Source organism: Euleptes europaea, chromosome 11, assembly GCF_029931775.1.
Source record: "Euleptes europaea isolate rEulEur1 chromosome 11, rEulEur1.hap1, whole genome shotgun sequence".
In the NCBI taxonomy this organism is placed as follows: domain Eukaryota; kingdom Metazoa; phylum Chordata; class Lepidosauria; order Squamata; family Sphaerodactylidae; genus Euleptes; species Euleptes europaea.
This window is the reverse complement of record NC_079322.1, coordinates 14,512,699-14,533,927: the sequence shown is the minus strand read 5'-3', so window position 1 is coordinate 14,533,927 and position 21,229 is coordinate 14,512,699.

Genomic DNA, 21,229 nt, shown 5'->3' with positions numbered 1-21,229 from the left:
CTAGTACCTAAGGTTGGCAACCCTAGAGATCACAGATCTCCAACAGTCTTAGAACCACATGCAGCCTTGATTCAGATGGTGGGGAAGATTCATACGGAGGGAAGAGGGGGGGTTTCACTCTACAGGTATTGATTATATCAGTAGAGTATGGCAGTTTGTGACAGGGAGTAATAATTGACATCAGTTTTATGTTTGATTGCTTATATGCTACTGTCTGCCCCATTAAGACAGAACCATGTGGCATTCTGGGAAATGGGGATGGCAGTTTGCTGACTTCAGTGCTGAAGCGACTTTTGCTTCTGAAAATGTTTTAGTTCATGTTTGGTGTCTTCTTACGAAATAAACGTCCACATTTTCTACACGCTCTGCCTTTCCCCCCAATTGGAGTATAACAAATATCCCTGCACTACCATGTTTACAATAGGCACCACCAATCATGGCTGCCCCCACACATTATATTGGTAGGGTTGCCAGGTCCTGCCTGACCTCCAGCGGATCTGTGGGCGAGTGATCCACGCACAGGCCCAGTGCAATTCTGGCACTTCCAAGTTTACCCCGAAAGTGCAGGAATTGCATGGGACGCTCTAGCAATTCCCTTTTTTTGGGGGGAGTGCTAGAGCATCGCTGGCACTTCCCAAGTAAACCCAGAAGTGCTGGAATCGTGCTGCCTGCTGAGGGGTGCCGGGGAGCCCAGAGAGTTGATGGGCAGTTAGCTGCCATCACCGGGCAGTTGGGAGCCCTATATATTTGACCACCATTTTGTTTTGTTTTCTGCTGGGAGCGGAGCTGGCCCCATCCTGCAAGCAGATCAGAGATTGGTGGACTTCCCAAATCTAACAGGAACCAAGAGGTAAAGAATACTCTCATCTCCATGCTTGTGTTTGCACTGCCTCCATGCCCTGCCTGCCCTGACTCTCAGAACCATCTCTCATTGGTGGTAGCCAAGTCAGTAGGCATGGACAGTGGACACTGGCAGCCCCTCCTAAGGCCCCGCACGCCTTCCTGATATGTTTTTGAGCCACTATGCAACCGAAGGCGGAAGGCTCTCTCAGATATCACCAACTGAAGCAGTCTCCCTAGGGCCATGTTTAACCCTTCCAGCCCTACTTGGTTTTATTAACTGAAACTGAGCCTTCTGTCCTGTTTTTCCTTTAAAGGGAAAATGTTTGATCGAGGGGGGATGTTTTGGGTACACTTGGAGTTTTGATGCATTAATTACAAAATGCTCTAAAACCGTACAGCTGGGAAACGTGACTTTGGTGAAAGCAAAAGAAATCTTTTGCAGATGTGGTCTCTATGGTGCTATTGTTAGTCTGTACGGTTAGGGTACAGGTACAGGTATTAGCTGGAGATCTCCTGCTATTACAACTGATCTCCAGCCAATAGAGATTAGTGCCCCTGGGGAAAATGGCTGCTTTGGCAATTGGACTCTATGGCATCGAATTCACTCCCAAATCCTGCCCTCCTCAGGCTCTGCCCCATAAACCTCCCACCGGTGGCGAAGTGGGATCTGGCAACCCTATGTACAGTGCTATTGGCTCGATTCTAGCTGTTTTGTATCCATTTCAAAAGGGGGCAGTTTATTTATTATCTTAGGTGTATATATCCCGCCCTCCCTAGCAGAAGCCAGGCTCAGGGCAGGCAACAACATTTAAAACCAGCCTACAGGCATAATAGTCATTCATTCCATTAAAACAATAAAAACAATCATAAATCATGTTAAAACAACAGATGGCATAATAAAAGTAGTTTCTGCTGAGACTTTTTGCAGCCAGACATTCCCCCATAAATCAAAACTTAGCTAAAAATGTGTGTGTGTGTGTGGGGGGGGGGAAGGTAGAGAGGCCAGCATAGACGACATCCACGGCTGCCCTCAGTTGTAGTCCTGGTGGAACAGCTCTGTCTTACAAGCCCTGCAGAACTCTTTAAGGTCACAGGGAGAATGCCAAGCCCATACACATAAATAGGGTTGCCAACTCCAGGTTGGGAAATTCCAGGAGATTTTTTTGGGGGGAAGCCTGGGGAGGGTGGAACTGGAGGGGACCTCAGCAGGGTATAATTCCAGAGAGTCTGCCCTCCAAAGGAGCCATTTTCTCCAGGGGAACTGTTCCCTGTAATCTGGAGATCAGTTGTAATTCCCAGAGATCGCCAGGTCCCACCTGGAGGTTGGCAACACTAGTTAGGGACCCTGGACCCAATGGGTAGGATTGCCAACTTCCAGGTACTAGCTGGAGATTTCCTGCTATTACAAACTGATTTCCAGCTGATAGGGAACAGTTCCCCTGGAGAAAATGGCCGCTTTGGCAATTGGACTCTATGGCATTTAAGTCCCTCCCCTCCCTAAACCCCACCCTCCTCAGGCTCTGCCCCAAAAACCTCTTGCCGGTGGCAAAGAGGGTCCTGGCAATCCTACCAATGGGTGTTTTCTGTAGTGTGTGAATAATAAGCAAAGCACTGTCTGTTTGAGGTTTGCCCACTCAATGTAGAAATAACCAGATATTAGAAGTACCCTACAGTTCTTGAAACACTCTTGCTTCAGTTTATCCTGTGTTTTCAAACTGCAACCCCCCCCCCCCAAAAAAAGCCTAAGGTGGCTTGAAGGCTAAGGAGGAATGGGTAGAGCACAGGAATGGGATATATGAGGCCCCAGGCTTAATCCAAAGATCTTGGGAACCAAGACGGCAGACAATGTCCTTGCCTCTGCCTTCTGGCGGATAGGACCCTCGATTGATCTATCAGAATAAAAGGCCTCACTTTATATCCTTGAGCGAAAATGTGCAAACAGCATGCGGCGAGAGACCAGCGCATTCCAGGTCACACCTGTGAACTGAGGCCTGAAAACAATGCCCCCAACTGCTGAGATTAACACTTCTGCAGGAGACCGCTAAGCCTCTCTCTCCATCTTCTCCCTGAATTTATATACAGGGGGCCAAAGTACAGCCGTAAATGCATCCTTTCTGATAAATGAGATTCTGGAGGCCCTAGACCTCCCCCTCCTCCTTTTTTGAATGCGCGCGTGTCATGTACATATTCCTGCCTCTTTATCAAAATTGATAAGCTTTAAGTAGGTCAGGTGGCAGAGGGGAGCAGCTGCTGAGATCTATGCACTGTGATTTACTTAATCAGCAGAACATGGCCAGCCCGCTCCGCCAGAACATCGCAAAGATAAGAAAAAGGTGGCAGCCAGGAAATGAGGTTAGTGAATAGGGTTGCCAACCTCCAGGTGGTGGCTGGATCAATCAATCATCATTCCTTTATTGGCATAACATCACAATACAAAAGGTTACAAAAGGAATGGAAATATTAAAAGGTGCCCTTTACATAGGGTTGTCAGCCTCCAGGTTCTAACCAAGTAAACCGGCACCTGTGCTGTAAATCGAATTAGATAGAGAAACTGACAGCATGAAGGCTCAAAGTTGAACACACAATATATTCATATGTCAATGCATGAAATTAAATTATACAAACAATAACAAAGAACTCATAACAAATCAATAGTCCATAAACTCTTGAATAAAAGCAGAGAAGACCGACGACCATGTAGAAGGTCCCAATCCACTGATAGGACTTGAAGTGGGTAAAACTGAGGACTTACGAATCCCAGCTGAGTGGTGGAAAAATAGCTGGCCGCGACGGCAAAGCTGCATGGATGCAAATGGACAAGCTGAGGAAATCCAATGCCCCAGTGATGGCAAAGCTGTGCGGAAGCATGAAAGCGAGCTGGAGAAATCCAACACCCCACAAGGGGGGAAAGGAGGGCCGGAAAACCAGGAGGGCCCCGAAGAAATCACGGCGAATGGAAACACTTTTTCCAGAATAAAGTCCCGCGTTTTCGCTAATAGTTTAGCTTCATCAGCCTATTTTCTATAAATATAAGTACAAATACATATTCTAAAAAACACATCCTTACAAAAACATGTTTACAATTAATGAAAATTCTTATATAAACACTATATCATACATACCAATAAATTCCAAATTCAATCGACCATCAACCAGGTTCTTTAGTTAGGTTCTCAAATGACAGACTGTTATGCTATAGTTCAGACATCCCATTAGCAATTTAACAACATGCAGGTGGAGCAGGGAAGGAACTAGACATACATTCTTAAAGGAACAGAGACTAAATAAACTACAAGCACTTAATACAGATGTTCCAGTGGAGGAAACAAGGACAAAGTAAAAAGGAACAAGTATACCTTGGCCCAGAGATAACATTAAATAACCCAAACGGGAATTGTTGACAATGTTAATTAATCTGATTCTCACAATGGTAAAGGAGTTACAGAAAACAAGAGTTACAGAAAACAGAAGTTACAGAAAACAAGAAAGATCATAATCGGTATTAAGTCCCAACGGAACAAGCGTCTTAAACATGTAAATGAATCTCATTTCTTGCCTTAAGAGAATTTGTTGTGTATTACTTTCATTATATTGATAACTCTTCAACACCCACACAACAAAAAATATTAGGTCGTTTTCATTGTGGCCCTGAACTGTAAAATGAGCTATGAATGGAGCTTCCATTATTTTGGCACGTATCCGGGATCGGTGTTCACCAATTCTGATCCTAATCGATCTTAATGTGCTACCCAAATATAATTTTCCACAAGGACACAAAATGGCGTACACAACTCTGCTAGTTCCAGAATTAGAAAATTGTCTTAACTGGAACTTAAAACCAGTTTTCACAGAACACGTATCTTTAACTGGTAAACATAAGTTGAAACTGAACAGTATCCACAGCAATAATGCCCTAAAGATGGAATAGAAGGAGACTGCATGGAAAAATCAGAATGGATTAGTATGTCTTTCAAAGATCTGGTTCTACGCAAACCAAAAATAGGCATTTCTTCACAGCCTGGGATTGATAGGATCACGTGCCAATGTCTACATATGATTTTCTGTACGTCCTGTGAATATGGACTGTGGCTGAAAGAACAGCAAACCTTTTTAGGTTGTAATTGTGCAGAATTCCCTGTCTTACTCTTGAGTAAGTCAGCTCTGACGCAGGAATCTGCACGAATACTAGCAGCAGCTAATATAGCAGGTGAATAACTCTTACTTTTGAAAGTAGCTTCTAACTTATGAGCTGCAATGGCATAATCTTCAATAAAGGTAGAATTGCGTCGTAGGTGCAAAAATTTACTATATGGAAGATTCTTTTTCAGATGATAAGAATGAAAGGATCCAAAGTACAATAGGGCTTCACTGCAAGAGTGCGCTGTGAGGTAATGAATATTTCAACATCAAGAAATGGTATACTACTATCATTGCATGACCAAGTGAAGGATAAATGACTGTCTAATGTGTTGGTCCACAAATGGAATTCCTGAAAGGAAATAACACAATAAAAAATAAACAGGAGATCGTCAATGTAACAATGAAAATAAAGCATACATTCATGGTAAGGATTGTTGTTGAACAAAAACTTGGACTAAAAATTGATCATATAAAGATTGGTAATAGTGGGGTGCAGGCTGCACCATGGCTACACCCCTCACTTGTAAATAGAAGCAGTACCAGTACCTGAAAAAGTTATGGTCAAACAATATATCTGGTCAAACAATATATTTGTCAGGTCCATTAAGAAATGAGCAGGTGGACAACAACAGGACCGTTCATTCACGGGGGCGTTGGATTTCCTGAGCTCGTCCATTTGCATCTGCACAGCTTCACCGTCGTGGCCAGCTATTTTTCCACCACTCAGCTGGGATTCGAAGTCCTTGGTCTTACCAGCTTCAAGTCCTATCGGTGGATTGGGACCGTCTTCATGGTCGTTGGTCTTCTCCACCTTTATTCAAATGTTTATGGACTATTGATTTGTTATGAGTTCTTGGTTATTGTACGTATAATTTAATTTCATGCATTGATATATGAATATATTGTGTTCAACTTTGAGCCTTTGTGCTGTCTGTTTCTCTAGCCTCCAGGTACTAGCTGGAGATCTCCTGCTATTACAACTGATCTCCAGCCAATAGAGATCAGTTCACCTGGAGAAAATGGCCACTCTGGCAATTGCACTCTATGGTGTTGAAGTCCCTCCCCTCCCCAAACCCCGCCCTCCTCTGGCTCAGCCCCAAAAACCTTCCGCCGATGGTGAAGAGGGATCTGGCAACCCTACCTTTACAATATGGTAAAAAGATGGTTAATCAAGTAATACTGCTGGTTGATACTGCCATCTATTAACTGTTTGGCGGACTTTTAAAACAAACTTTAAAAACTGAGCCACTGTCTCCAATATTTGGGGTTAAATAGGAACGTTAAGAGCGTCTGAGACATTCATTCTGTTTACCAACAGGGGACTTAGTAGTTCATTACATGATTCGGTATAAAAACTGCAATAAAATAAAACACGAACAACTGTTTTGATACAATTGTTGTCACAAGGGCAAAGCCTGTCAGACAGAGGGATTTTCCAAAATCTACCTTCGAGTAGCGCAGATGGCAAAACATTAAATCTGGTCAGAGAAATGGTGGTGGCTGGAGATCTCCCGCTATTTGTCATGAGTAAGCCTGCAGAGACCTCCTCTGATGAAGGGGAAATAGAAGCCAGAACAGAGGGACATCCTCAGGCAGAAGTCCCACAGGAACAACCACAGGGCCTACAGCCTGCCAGAATAGAGGATCAGCCAAAGTCAGGAGATGACTCACCATACCTGCAGCCTGCCAGTTCAAGAACTCCAGTTGGACCTGACACCTTGCAACATGCAGTGTCTCCAGAGGCCTCGCCAAGGCCACTGGAGCAGAGAAGAAGACAGGTTCGTCTGGCAATGCAGCAGAGACGGCAGAGTGCTAGACTGAAGGCTTTACAGAGGAACCTCCTCAGTAGCAGTGATGAGGAAGAGCAGGGCTGAAGCACCAGGGGAAGGGATTAAGCCATCAGTTAGGCTTGGCTGTTGTGCAAGCAACTTGTCACCAACCTCCTTGTGTACCGGCCTTGTTTCCCTGCTATCCTTTGGATTCCTGGTATCCTGACTTCTTGAACTGACTTTGACTAACGCCTTGGACTTCCCTTGCCTGTACTGAGATCATGGACTCTGCCTGAACTGTGAATGACCTTGGACTGTTCCCCAGACTACGCTTCCAGCTTCCAGCCCTCGCTCCTTGCCTGCAACACGACACTATTACACATGATCTCCAGGAAAAAGAGATCAGTTCACCTGGAGAAAATGGTTACTTTGGCAAGTGGCCTCTATGGCATTGAAGTCCCTCCCCTTCCCAAACCCCGCCCTCCTCAGGTTCCACCCCCCAAATCTCCAGGTATTTCCCAACCTGTAACGACAACCCTATTAGCGAAGGTCACACAGGAAGCACTCCGGGAGTTGCTTTCAAACCCCACTTTGGGGGGGGGGATGTCATGCTTTTATCATGGTCTCTCTAGATTGTACAAAGCCTTTTTATTGGGAGTTTAATTTACGGGCTCTGCTGTGTTTACAACCGCAAGCCATCTGTAGCCGCAATGCCTCGCTCCTATTTATATGTCCAATTATTCCTGCATGAACCTTTCTATATTTACAACAGGGCTATAAATAAAGACTTACCCAATTGTACTTTGCTGATGTACGTCGGAAATTGCAGACGTTTCCCCACTTGGCAAATTATCAATGAAAATGTACTTGTAGGCTGCTGCTCTCTTTCAGGATGCTGCGGTGTCTCAAACTAGGCAAGAGACACCCCAATGCGATGCTGTTAACTCCAAAGCCCAACCAACTAGTAGATTATGGTTGATCTTTGCCACATGCCCCTTGCTAATTATATATTCCCCAGTCCCACAGAGGGTTTCCATTGCCCAGAAATGTCGTCATGTTAATATGTTTCACAATTAATTAATTAATATTAAGATAAACTAGGTATTTGGTGGGAAATGGGGCACAGGGGAACCCAAGTCACTGCCGAATGTCCACAAAAAGGAAGGTGGAAGGTGTGATTTGCAGCACAGCAGAAGGGGTGGGTGGGTTAATAACTAGGCTTGTAGGGTTGCTAACCTCCAGGTACTAGCTGGAGATCTCCTGCTGTTACACATGATTTCCAGCCGATAGAGATCAGTTCACCTGGAGAAAATAGGCGCGCTGGCAATTAGACTCTATGGCATTGAAGTCCCTCCCCTCCCCCAACCTCGCCCTCCTAAGGCTCTGTCCCAGAAATCTCCTGCTGGTGGCATAGAGGGTCCTGGAAACCCTATAGGCTTGCCAGGTGTAGGTTGAGAAATTCCTTGAGATTTTGGAGGTGGAGTCAAGGGAAGGTGGGGTTAGGGAGGGAAGGGAATTCAGGGGGTATCATGGCACAGAGCTCACCAGAGTTGCCATTTCATCCAGGGGAAATGATCTCTGTAGTCTGGAGATCACTTGTAATTCCGAGAGAACTCCAGGCCCCACCTTAGGGTTGCCAGCTCCGGTTTGGGCAATATCTGTTTATTTTTTGGGTGGAGCCTGAGGAGGGCTAGGTTTGGGGAGGGAAGGGACTTCAATGCCATAGAATCAAATTGCCAAAGTGGCCATTTTCTCCAGGGGAATTCATTTCTATTGGCTGGAGATCAGTCACAATAGCGGAAGATCTCCAGCTAGAACCTGGATGTTAGCAACTCTACCCCATCTAGAGGCTGGCACCCTACTTAAGGAAAGGGTATTTATACTTCCCTTCACTTGTGATCTGCCCCTAATGGTATTTTTCAGATTTTTTTCCTCCCCCCCCTCTCAAATGGCAGCAATATTATGGGAGCCGAAAAGTGGATTCATGAATCATGCTGAATTTTTTCCGGCATGATTAGGGCCGCTTCAGCCCCACCATCATTTTCTTTAAATACTCCTCCTCCTCTCTCCCTTACTTACCTGCTAGCTGACTGGCACAGAACTCTCCTGCTGTTGCCTCTGGGCTACATGTGGGGCTCGGAGAAGAAGAAGAGGAAGAGGAGGAGGAAGAAGAAGAAAGTCATTTTTAGTATACATGCTACCAATGCAGCTCCAAGACTAGCCAGTGCTGATCTTTACTGATGGCCAAGGGCCCTTAAATACCTTGGTCCCAAACCACACAGAGCTTTATAATGCATGGTGAATTTGTGCCTGCAAACAGACTGAAAGCCACTGAAGATCCTACATACCTGGCCAAATATGTTTCTAATTATGCATGCCTATACATAGACTTGTTGCAGCAGTTGGCATCTCCCGGGGCTTCTAAATGCTTTTCAGTGGTGTCCCCATGTGGAATACACTGCAGAAATCTAAATGGGATGTGATTAGAGCATGGTAATTATGGTTAAAAGAGCACCTCAAGGAAGGGTCACTATCTAGCTGTTGCTACCTGTCTAGCTTTTGCTCAGGTCCCTAACCTCCAATGTACTCCGTCACTGGACTGGCCCCAAGTCCTCTATACCCCTCTGTAGGATTGCCAGGTCCATCTTCACCACTGGCGGGAGGTTTTTTGGGTGGAGCCTAAGGAGGACAGGGTTTGGGGAGGGACTTAAATACCATAGAGTCCAATTGCCAAAGCAGCCATTTTCTCCAGGTGAACTGATCTCTATCGGCTGGAGATCAGTTGTAATAGCAGATCTCCAGCTAGTACCTGGAGGTTTGCAACTGTATCTCTCTGTCGTTGAATGTTCCAAGGAGTGGATTGGATCCACTGGATCATTTCCCCAAATGGAAGGATTTTCCCCTGCAGAGTGACTTCATCACCTCCTACTGCAGTCCTAATTGCCCTTCACCTGGGGATGCAATTTGCAGTTTGGGAAATTCCTGGAGATTTGGGGGTAGTTCCCGGGGAAGGCAGAGTTTGAGGGAGTGGAGGGAGCTCCAAAGGGATGTAATGCTATACAGGCCTTTTATGCCTGCACTGGTGCCCCCACCTCCTTGCACCTGGAGAACTTGCCCCCCCAGCCCCCCCCAAGATCCGGCCCTGGGTAACATCCAGGCTGAAGAAGAGTTCTGGTTAACTGAAAAGCTTGCACCTCGCTAGGGTGACCAGGTCTCCCACTATGGCAGTAGACTCCCTGTTGGCAAGCTGCTCTTCCAGCCGTGCTCTTTCAGCCAGTGGGAGAAAAAAAATCACTGCTGGCATGGTGACATGATGTCACTTCCAGGGAAAAGGCAGAAGTGATGTCATGCTGCTGCAGGAATTACCAGAAACTCTATAGATTTACCATAGAGTTTCTGGTGATTCCTAGAGCAGTGTGACGTTGCTTCTGGTCTTCCTTGTAAATGACACAATGTTTTGTGCAATGACTGTACCCTCAGATGTGCCTGGCCCCTATCTCTCACCGGGTTCCAACCATCGGGCAACCTTACTTCTTGGGTTGGTCCTAATAACAGTACCACATGGACTGTGTTCTTATAGGTTCGCATGTTGTTTTTGGCTGCAAACAACTTATTTCTAAAGTACGTAGTCAGCAATAGGGAATAATATGTTGGGGGTGGGAAAAGACAGGGGAAAGATGGTATTTTTAAAATACAATTTTAAAGAATATTTTATAAACAAAAGGTGGGAAATAAATGTTCCCTCATTAAAAAAAAAATCTGTACATAGAAAATTGGCATGGCAAAGAGAAGAATATTTAGAACCCTTAGCCCAGACATTTAATTTTCTACATGGAAGAAATTTTTTTGCCCCCCACAAGTGGTACAACCTCAGACACAGTTTTACTACAAGAGTGATAAAACAGGCCTTAGAAGTAACAGCTCATTTCTGCCACTTGACCTTCTGAAAAATTTGGTCACACTTTTCCAGCACAAGATTTTGAGACAGCCAAAGAAATACACTTTTAGTGTCCAAATTTACTGATGGGACCCTATTCTTGGTAATAGGGTTCAGGGTTATACAAAAATCAAATCAAATCTGATTCTTAAATCCACAGACCAAGCCGAAGAAGGGCTGCGTATTTTCACCTGCCTCTCCGGCAGGGCAACTTGAACCATTCGCATTGCTAACAAGCCATCTGTTGACACCGCCACGCAAGACTTGAACAGCTAAAAATGTAATTAGGAGAGGATGTGATGACAGTTCTGCATAATATGTTAATCGAAAGGTGCACTTGTCAATCTTACGTTTCATTTTCAACCCTGCAGCGCTGTGTTATTTTTGAACCATTTAACTCTCTGGAGTCAGGCGCATACTCAGACTGGAACTCAGAAAAGGAGGTTAGAGGACCTTCTTTTAAAAAGTAGAGCATTCGACTCGGTACTGCTGGGTCTAATATTTAGTCTAATTGTTAAAAGACTGAAGAGGTTCAGGTTGCCCAAGCATAATAAAATCTTTGCCGATCCGGGGCTCAGTGTGGGGAGGGGGACGAAGTCACAACACATTGGAATAACAGTTGATGCATTCAAACAACATAACATCAAAACATTAGACAGAACAATTTATTTGAATGAAAGGTTTTATTTTGGAGAAATTTTGGCCACTGGTTAATTGGCAACAGCTGAAATGCATAGGTGCAACATGTGGACTGAAGCAGTGATGTCATTTGACCCCAATGCTCCTGATGTCATCCTACTCCCAGTGTGCCCGCTGGAGTAGCATGGAGATGGCAGAACACTGGTCATTCCTCTGCCACTTGTGAGGAGGCTGCTTGGACAGCCCTCCAATAGGGCATATTCATCTCTGAGCCTCCCCCAAAATCCCTTAATGGGACCCAGCCAATGGGGAAAAGGGGGCTTGCAGGCCACCTTTTCCGAAACTGATTCCAGCCCACTGCTAAAAACCGCCACAGAGCCGGGGGAGGGCCCATGCCCCCCCCGGCTCCCACCAACGCACTTACAGCTGAAGCCAATCCTCGCTCCCTTGCCGGATATTATGCCCCAGGGGTGCATACCCCAAGCCAGGGTGTGAGTCCCCTGCGGCGAACCAGGTCACCAGCAGGAAAGAAATGTCCCCATGCTGAGTCACCATGCCACCAAGGGCCCCCTTAGATCTTCCAATGGTATTATAGGTTTTACCCCCAGGCAGAATCAGCTTCCATGCATGCACAGCCCCATGCCATGCACCCCATTCCTGCATGTCAGGCCAAAACCAAACCATGCCAGGATCATGACCCATTAGTGTTAATTTAGCCTAAACGGACCCACACCCTACGCACCATTCCAGTGACATAACCAAACCCTGCAAGGAACCCGACATCTGTTTCCAATAATTTAGCCTCAACAGACCCACACCATCATGCTTTTCCACCTGACAGACCATAACCCACCATGCAAGGAAACTGGTCCCCGTTGTCATGCACTCGGCCCAACAGACCCACGCCATGCGAGTCTTCCAGCATGTCAGAGCATACTCATACCAAACAAACTCTATGGCTCAGTATTTTTTTAACTTAATTATACCCTCTCACCGTAGAGCATTTTTGATGGCCAGATTCAACATATTTCCTTCAGCTGTTGTTAGTGGTAGATATAAGGGAATTCCACGAGAAGCAAGATGTTGTAGGTGTCAATGTAAAGAACCCGACACAATACATCATATTCTCTTATATTGTCCACTTTTCACACAGCTCCGGTTTTGTTTAATTGGTTCGCTTCCCAATTCACTAATGCGGTGTCTACCGGAGATATAGACTATTTACTTGCTGATAAATGCCCTGAAGTTACCAATCAGGTAGCTGAATTTTTGGCCAAGGTTCTGAAGGAGGAGGGGAGCTTATAATTAACGGTTTTATAATGTCATTATTGATGAAATGTGTAATTCTTTCTTTTTAGTTTTATATCTAGCTGTTTCTTTGTTCTGTTTTCCTATTGTTAATGCCAATAAAGGTACTGTTTACTGTATGTCAGAGCATAACCCACCATGTAAGGAACATGGCCACTATAGCCAATGTTTGGCATAAGCTGCCCCATGCCATGCGTGCTGCTCCAGCCTGTCAGACACTAATAACTCTGCAGGGGACGTGGCCTTCTATTGCCAGCAAATTACTATGAGTAGCCACATGCCATGCATGCCTTTCCGGAATGACCACTTTGAAAGGGAAATGGCCCATGGCACCGTGAATCCATACCAAATTGTCAGGGGTGCAAGGAACCCGGTCACCATCGCCAGTACTTCAGCATAAACAGCCCCACGCCATGCATGTCATTCCGGCTTGTCTGACCATGACAATACCGTGCAAAGTAACTTGGCCACCATAGCCAGTAAGCCGGTGCTCCCATTGATTCCCTCCCTTGCTTGTGCCAAAGTCATTCTCCCTCAAGAGACTCTGCGAGGCAACAGGAGATCCGTGCAGCTGAGGCGCCCATAACATCCAACACATGACCCTTATCCCTGACCAGGAATGCATTGCCATTCATCTATGTCCATGTGTCTGCTCCAAACCGACGATGTTGCATATACTCTTACCCCATGCACGATCCTGTGCCCGCATATTCCAACCAGCTGTATGTGACCACTGAAACTCAGACAAAGAAAATTAAACGTTGTTAAAATGAAGCCCGATGTTACTTCTTTAAGCTGCTGACTTCCTATTCTGATAACCTGACAGCTTTTCGAGGCTTGTTAAATTTGGTGCAGTGGTTAAGAGCGGTGGACTCTAATCTGGAGAACCAGGTTTGATTCCTCACCCCTACACATGAAGCCAGCTGGGTGACCTTGGACTAGTCACAGTTCTCTCCAAACTCTCTCAGCCCCACCTACCTCACCAAGTGTCTGTTGTGGGGAGAGGAAGGGAAGGCGATTGTAAGCTGGTTTGATTCTGCCAACTCTGGATTAGGAAATTTCTGGAGATTTGAGAGTGGAGCATGGGGAATGCAGAGTTTGGGGAAGGGAGACAACTCAGCACACTATAATGCCATATAGCCCACCCTCTAAAGTAGTCATTTTCTCCCGGAGAACTGATCTGTGTAGTCTGGAGACCTGGAGGTTGGCAACCCTATTTCTAGGAGATCTCCAGGACCCACCCGGAGGCCGGCATCCCTACTAAGCCCATTGACTTCAAATAGGGTTGGGGGTTGCCAGCTCTGGGTTGGGAAATACAGGCGATTTGGGGGTTGGAGCCTGAGAAGGGCGGGGTTTGGAGAGAGGAGGGACTTCAATGCCATAGAATCCAATTGCCAAAGCAGCCATTTTCTCTGGGGGATAGGATTGTCAGGTCCCTCTTCACCACCGGTGGGAGGTTTTTGGGGCGGAGCATAAGGATGGCGGGGTTTGGGGAGGGGAGGGACTTCAGTGCCATAGAGTGCCAATTGCCAAAGCGGCCATTTTCTCCAGGGGAAATGATCTCTATAGGCTGGAGATCAGTTGTAATAGCAGGAGATCACCAGCTAGTACCTGGAGGTTGGCAACCCTACCGAGGGAACTGATCTCTGTCGCCTGGAGATCAGTTGTAATAGCAGGAGATCTCCACCACCACCTGGAGGTTGGCAACCTTACCTTCAAAGGCTTTAGAAGGGTGTAACTGTGCTGTGAATGGCGATGTTATTGACTTTACGTCTTGAGAACTGTAAGAAAACTGACTTCGAACGGAACAGCTTTACAAGCGTTTTGAATTGTTTGAATTTTGTTGAGATTTGTAAATTTTTATACCAAGGAGCTTGTCTCGTGATAATTAGAACGGTGTGCTGATGAAGCTGCTGACGCGGCGGTGAAAACGTCAAGTTAATCCGGACTGCGTTTCACAATCTGAATTGACCATTCTCTTCTGAGTGGATCATTCTCACCGCTTTTCTGAACTATTTACAAGAAGCCTTTTGGGACTCAAAAAATATTGTTTAGAAGGCGTTCTTGAAGACTCCTTGGGAGCCACGTATTTATTGTCTTGTTGTTCAGTTGTTATTGTTGTTTGTTTGCACTATACCAATGCACTAAATTGTGTTTGTGTTTTGCATACATGCGTTGTTTTGGTACTTATTTTTTCTCAACTTCCTTCTAGTACCAAGTGCCTCTTTCTCCAGTAACCACCTGGAGGTTGGCAACCTTACCTTCAAAGGCTTTAGAAGGGTGTAACTGTGCTGTGAATGACGATGTTATTGGCTTTACGTCTTGAGAACTGTAAGAAAACCAGAATGCAGTTTATTAGTTAAGCTGGACTGTGGATATCAGCAGCTTCTCATCGGCCCCTGGAGTCCTCTTAGGAATCTAGGGCAGTTTTTTTTTAAAAAAAAACCTCTCCATAAAATGAGCAAAGTTGATAAGATCTGGGAGTTGAGTTACCACTGAATTTTGTCAGTAGCAAACTTTCAAAGGGGATTTCTAGAGAGAAATACCTGAGTGGAGGAGGGGGACGGGAAGCCATTTCAACGAGATTAGCAATATAGAAGAGGAAGTTTTGGTTTTTATATGCCGACTTTCTCTACCGTTTAAGGAAGAATCAAACCGGCTTACAGTCACCTTCCCTTCCCCTCTCCACAACAGACACCCTGGGAGGCAGAAGGTGCTGAGAGAGCTGTGACTAGCCCAAGGTCACCCAGCTGGCTTTGTGTGTAGGAGTGGGGAAACCAACCCGGTTCTCCACTGCTCCAAACCACCGCTCTTAACCACTACACCATGCTGGCTGTCAGGCCCTGTCTTTGCCTTAGCAAAGCCTTAGCCTGACTTTGCTCCTGCTGGCTTCTCCTTGACCAGGCCTGAGGTTGGCTGGGTGTCAGGCCCTGACACATGCCTCTGGTTCTCATACATTTGTACAGTCTGTATTTTGCCTTCCTGTATAATGTTTACCACATCTGCATAGCCTGTTCTGGCTGGCTATCCTGAGAACGCTTCTTATGATTTCTTCTGGCTTGTTTTGCTTTGCGACTCATCGTTACAGCCTGCAATGCTTTTTAACCATGTATCCCAGCCCCGATTCCCCATTAGCAGCCTCTCATGCCTGGAGGCAGCCAGCTTCTGAATCTGCCCAATATTGCACCTAATAAAGTCTAAGCCTGTCTCAGAACCTTGTCTGGACGGGTTTTGCTTGAGGGGCGCTAAGGGCAAACCTAGAGTCTGACACTGGCTAGGTTCAGCAGATTATATATTTAATACAGGGGATCACCATCCTTTTTGTTTAATGAGAGGTACCTCAGAGTAGTGAACCCTATCCCAGACTACTTCCCCCACCCAGCATGTTAGCATGTTTTGTTCTGCGCGAGAACCAGAACACAGACTAGGAAGCAGAGTGCCAGAAATGAAGCTCATTGTGTACCTTTGGATTCTGCCTTTCTTTCATGATGTTGCATGACATGTGCCTTCAGATCATACCCTGGGACTGTAATGTCACATATATTCGTATATTAGTGTATTTTTATTTTCTTCAAATTAATATCAGGGATTAAGTAACACTTGTCCCCCATTTATAAAAGCACAGATTCCAAGAGCAAAGGAAAATCACATTTATGAATATTTTCACATTTACTCCCAGCACCAAAGGACAACTGAAAGGTTAAAACACATTAACACATTCTCCTTTGCATTTTGACATTTTTGCTAATGCAGTGTTGAGGACACTGAACGTGCTCCAAAATCAAAGTGCAAATCCATTGCATACATTTGCAGTTAAGAGGCAATATTTTTGCCAATGCTATAAAAACATAAAATAATGTTTTTTGGGAGGGGGGATAGTTGCTAAGAATTCATTAATTCTGAAATTTAAATGTAGTTTTCCAATGAAGCCTATCATAGTTTTTCACTGTGAACTAATTTCTTTTAAGAAGAGCCAGAATCTCTCCTCACATTATACTACTTCCTCTGCAAGCAGCCTCCCCACCCCCAAACTGCTTAGGTATCCAGAAGAATTAATTAGATGTTCTCAGTTCCCTCCCCAGTGGACTGTTGTACATTTGTGTGGTTATCAGATATGTAGTTCAACAGAAAACACATTTATTCACTGAAAGCGGGTTCCTTTTTAAATTTCCCAAGAGTCTGATTTTTAAGGCTTCATTTGACAAACAGCCCTATAGATTTCAACTGTTTAATGATGTAAACAACCAACAATAATTGAGTTGTATATTACTTGGCAGTAAGATCTTGCTGTTTGGTTAAGTGTATGGCAGTACTCTGATTAGGTTGGCCAAAACCTAGGGAACCCAACAGCCCTACTGGATCAGCGTCCTGTTTCCAACAGCAGTTAGTCAAACGCCTCTGGGAATGCACTATTCAGGAATGAAGGCTGGTTAATTGCCAGCGCCAACGCTGGAATGGTATCGGTAGGGTTGCCAGCTTCAGGTTGGGAAATATCTGGAGATATTTTTTTTGGGGGGGGGAGCCTGAGGAAGGCCGGTTTGGGGAGGACAGGGACTTCAATGGAATATAATGCCATAGAGTCCATTCTCCAAAGTGGCCATTTTCTCCAGGGACAAAATATACTAACCAATTTACAAAAAGAAGAAATTTCATTCAAAGTACTTATTTAAACCTATCATTACTTTGACTTAATAAATAACATGCATGCAACGATTGTATCCAAAAACACAACAGTATGACAAAAGTCCAAGGTAAGAGTCCACAATACAAAGTACTCCTTGAGACAGTGATACAAAGTCTATACCTATCTGTGTAAATGGAAGATGCTGGATTCTCAAATAAGGTGCAGTGACCTTCCATTTGGACAATCGAGGTTCCTGTAAGCCCTTCACTGGGACAGGGATCTGGTATTCTCCTGTTTCGATTTCTATAAGATCTTCGTCAGGAATCACTAATAAATACAATGTGCATGACACAAGTGGAAGGTCACTGCACCTTATTTGAGAGTCCAGCATCTTTTTGTAAATTTGTTAGTTCGGTATATTTTGTCCTCACTGCTGTTCGTGCTTCAACCTCCAGGTGGTGGCTGGAGATCTCCTGGGTCTACAACTGATCTCCACGTAGGGTTGCCAACCTCCAGGTACTAGAGGGAGATCTCCTGCTATTAGAACTGATCTCCAGCCGTTAGAGATCAGTCCCCCTGGAGAAAATTGCCGCTTTGGCCATTGGACTCTGTGGCATTGAAGTCCCGCCCCAAACCCCTCCCTCCTCAGGCTCTGCCCCAAAAATGTCTAGGTATTTCCCAACCCAGAGCTGGCAACTCTATCTCCAGTTGACAGAGATCAGTTCACCTGGAGAAAATGGCTGCTTTGGAAGGTGCTTTCTATGGCATTATACTCCATTGAAGTCCCCCCCAAACCCTACCCTCCTCAGGCTCCACCCCCAAAATCTCCAGGTATTTCCCAGCCCAGAGCTGCCAATCCTAACAGAATAATCTGCTTGGTAACAGGATTTGAATCAATAGACCCTCATGGAGCAGTCAAGATTCTCCTATAATAGCAAGATATAGAGCTGATATGCAAAACAAGGATAAATCGTGAAACCTTGTCTAGTTTGTTTTGTGTTGACAGAAGTGTTTTTGAAATTATAAGTTGATATTTAAAATTATAAATCACCTGTTTGGAAAATTATATAATTCATTACATTCAGGTGTATAGTGGTATTTTTTCTCTTTATATATATATGTGCTTTGGCTTCCACTCCCCTATTGATATTTTGCATTGAACCTCCACGTAATAACTGAAGATCTCCTGCTATTACAACTGATCTCCAGCCGATAGAGATCAGTTCACCTGGAGAAAATGGCTGCTTTGGAAGGTGCATTCTATGGCATTATACCCCACTGAAGTCCCTCTCCTCCCCAAACCCTACCCTTCTCAGGCTCTACCCCCAAAATCTCCAAGTGTTTCCCAACCCAGAGCTGGCAACCCTATGCCTCCTTATCTCTGTTCCACCACTTTACAATAAAAAAAGATATTTGATGAGTCTCCAATATCTTTCCCCCTAACAAGTTGCCTGCCACTCAGAGAGGTGAAGAGCATTAAAAATATGGAAATGCATACAAATTGAGATGCAAAGAGGCTACTTTAATGGGGAGGAAAACCTGCTCGCCTATTTGGAATTTGTTTTCTTACAAGGGCATAGGCAATGCTTGATTGGAAAGAGCGGAAAGTACCTTCTCGGAATCATTAGATCTCTGTCAAAGAGTTCAGGTTCAGCTGTATTTTCAACATCAGATGTTTCTGACTTGGTATCTGAACAATTCCTTAACTTTTTGAGACACCTCTTTCATCAGCTGTCTCAAAGCATTATAACTGTAGCATGCCGTAGGGAAAACTGTGTGCCAGAAAGGAGGCTAGCAAGTATAAGAATGCAATCTGTTTTTGAAAAACCTCATTTTCTGCGTAATATTGCTTTCTCAAAGAAGGGAATGCCCCAAAGAATTTCTTTGATTTTACAACCTGTTCCTTCTAAAATTTCCCACGAGGAGGACACTTGGCCACATGCCTCCATAAGTAGCTAATTGCATTTTTTCCTCCTAAAATGACTTCTGCAGTTTCACTTCATCATGCCATTATTTTGGCTACCCTGTCCTGGAAAACTAGTAATCATAGTGATGCTTCCTGGGAGATGTTTAAAAAAAAAAAAACACCTTTACCAATGTGTACCACACAAACCTAAAGTTAATTCGACGGGGTGCTGGCTAATATGGTTTTATTTGCTTTTGCCAGCAATGTTTTCCAGTCCGAAAATCGTGATTGGTGATTTCTAAAATAAATTTTTTAAAAGAAAGTTATATAAGTCTAGGTGTCATAGTTATTGGCCATGTTGCCGCTCTTGACAAGATTATAATCAAGTATAAGGCGCAGAGTGTTAAGCTGCAGTACTGCAGTCAAAAGCTCTGCTCACGATCTGAGTTCAGTCCTGATGGACGTTGGTTTCAGGTAGCCGGCTCAAGGTTGACTCAGCCTTCCATCCTTCCGAGGTCGGTCAAATGAGTACCCAGCTTGCTGGGGGTAAAGGGAAGATGGCACTGGCAAACCACCCCGCAAACAAAGTCTGCCTTGGAAATGTCAGGATGTGACGTCACCCCATGGGTCAGGAATGACCCGGTGCTTGCACAGGGGACCTTTACCTTTACCTATAAGGTGCGAAGCATCACTTACCCAGTCCGGGAATCGTGACTGGTCAATTTTGGTGAATTGCCTAAGGACTGTGGGGCAGGCTGCCTCTCCGCAACAGTAAAATCATGTTGCGGCTACAGTAACTTAAATCTAAAGGAATGTAGAGATTACGTACACCTGGCTGAGTTGCAGCCGAGGAGAGACATGGAATTAAAGGGGTAAGGTTCCGAATGTAGAAATTATACAGGTATGAAACTTACAAGAAACAGGAGAGATCTATTTCATTATTCAAGCCGTGTGGCATTAAAGTCTGGAAGGCAAAAATTAGGCGTGCCACCTGGAAAGGGTGGGCTTTGTACTTCCATAGGGCGAAGAAGAGGAGATCAGTGTCAAAATGGCCAGGTGTGTGGAAATGTTGAACAAGTGGCGCGTCCATTATTTTCGCGTGTATGTGTGCGCGATGCCCGCCTATGCGGAGGCACAATGCTCTAGATGTACAACCAATGCACATTAATTTGCACGGGCAAATTACAGAGTACATGACCATTTCTGATGCGCAGTTTGTGAATTGTTGTAGAGTGTATGTAAATTTTGTGGAAGTGGAGCTGACCTTTTTAATGGGCAAACTGTAGGGGCACATTGAACATGTGCCACATTTATGATGGCCAGAAATGCTAGTGTGTGTTTTTGTTGTGCAAAGGTCAGTTTTGATCAGGTAGTTTCTAAGCGTCTTTGGATTTCTGAGACCCAGGAGTGGATAGTCCTGACAGCCTGGGATGTGTTTGACTAGATGCCAGTGGGGTCTGAGAATTCTTTTAATGTCAAATGAAAAGTGTGAATGTTGCAATGAACTGACTAGTGTCTGTGATGAGGTAGAGTGGGGGGGGGGACGAGATCGACCTGTGATGAGGGATCCCCGGTCCCATTCCTGGTTTTGATGTAGGCTTGTGTGATCGTTTCTGTGGGGTAACCTCTGTTGAAAAAGGAATGAGAAAGCTGGTCAGCTGCTGTGAAAAAGTCTGAGTGTGAGGTGGCATTTCGTTTCAGCCGTAAAAACTGGCTGAAAACTTGCTAGACTAGGGATGGACCAACGCTTACTTTTCTTGATACGGAAACTCCACTCGGGGAACACTTGCCGAGTTAGGCTGGATAAAAGATTATGATCTTTTCTAAAACCTGGAAGGGCCAAACATGGGGAAAAAATTTTTTCAATAAAATTTTTATTATTTTTCTTAATATCACAAATTAGTTTTTCTACAATGTACAAAATTTCTAGAAACATTAGTCTAAATATATAAGTAATATTGTTGACAATAGGTTATAACTTTGAATTAAAATACAATTGACCTCCCCTCACCTCTTCCATCCGTTATTGAATTTAATCCTCTTTTGCATAACAGTACTAATCC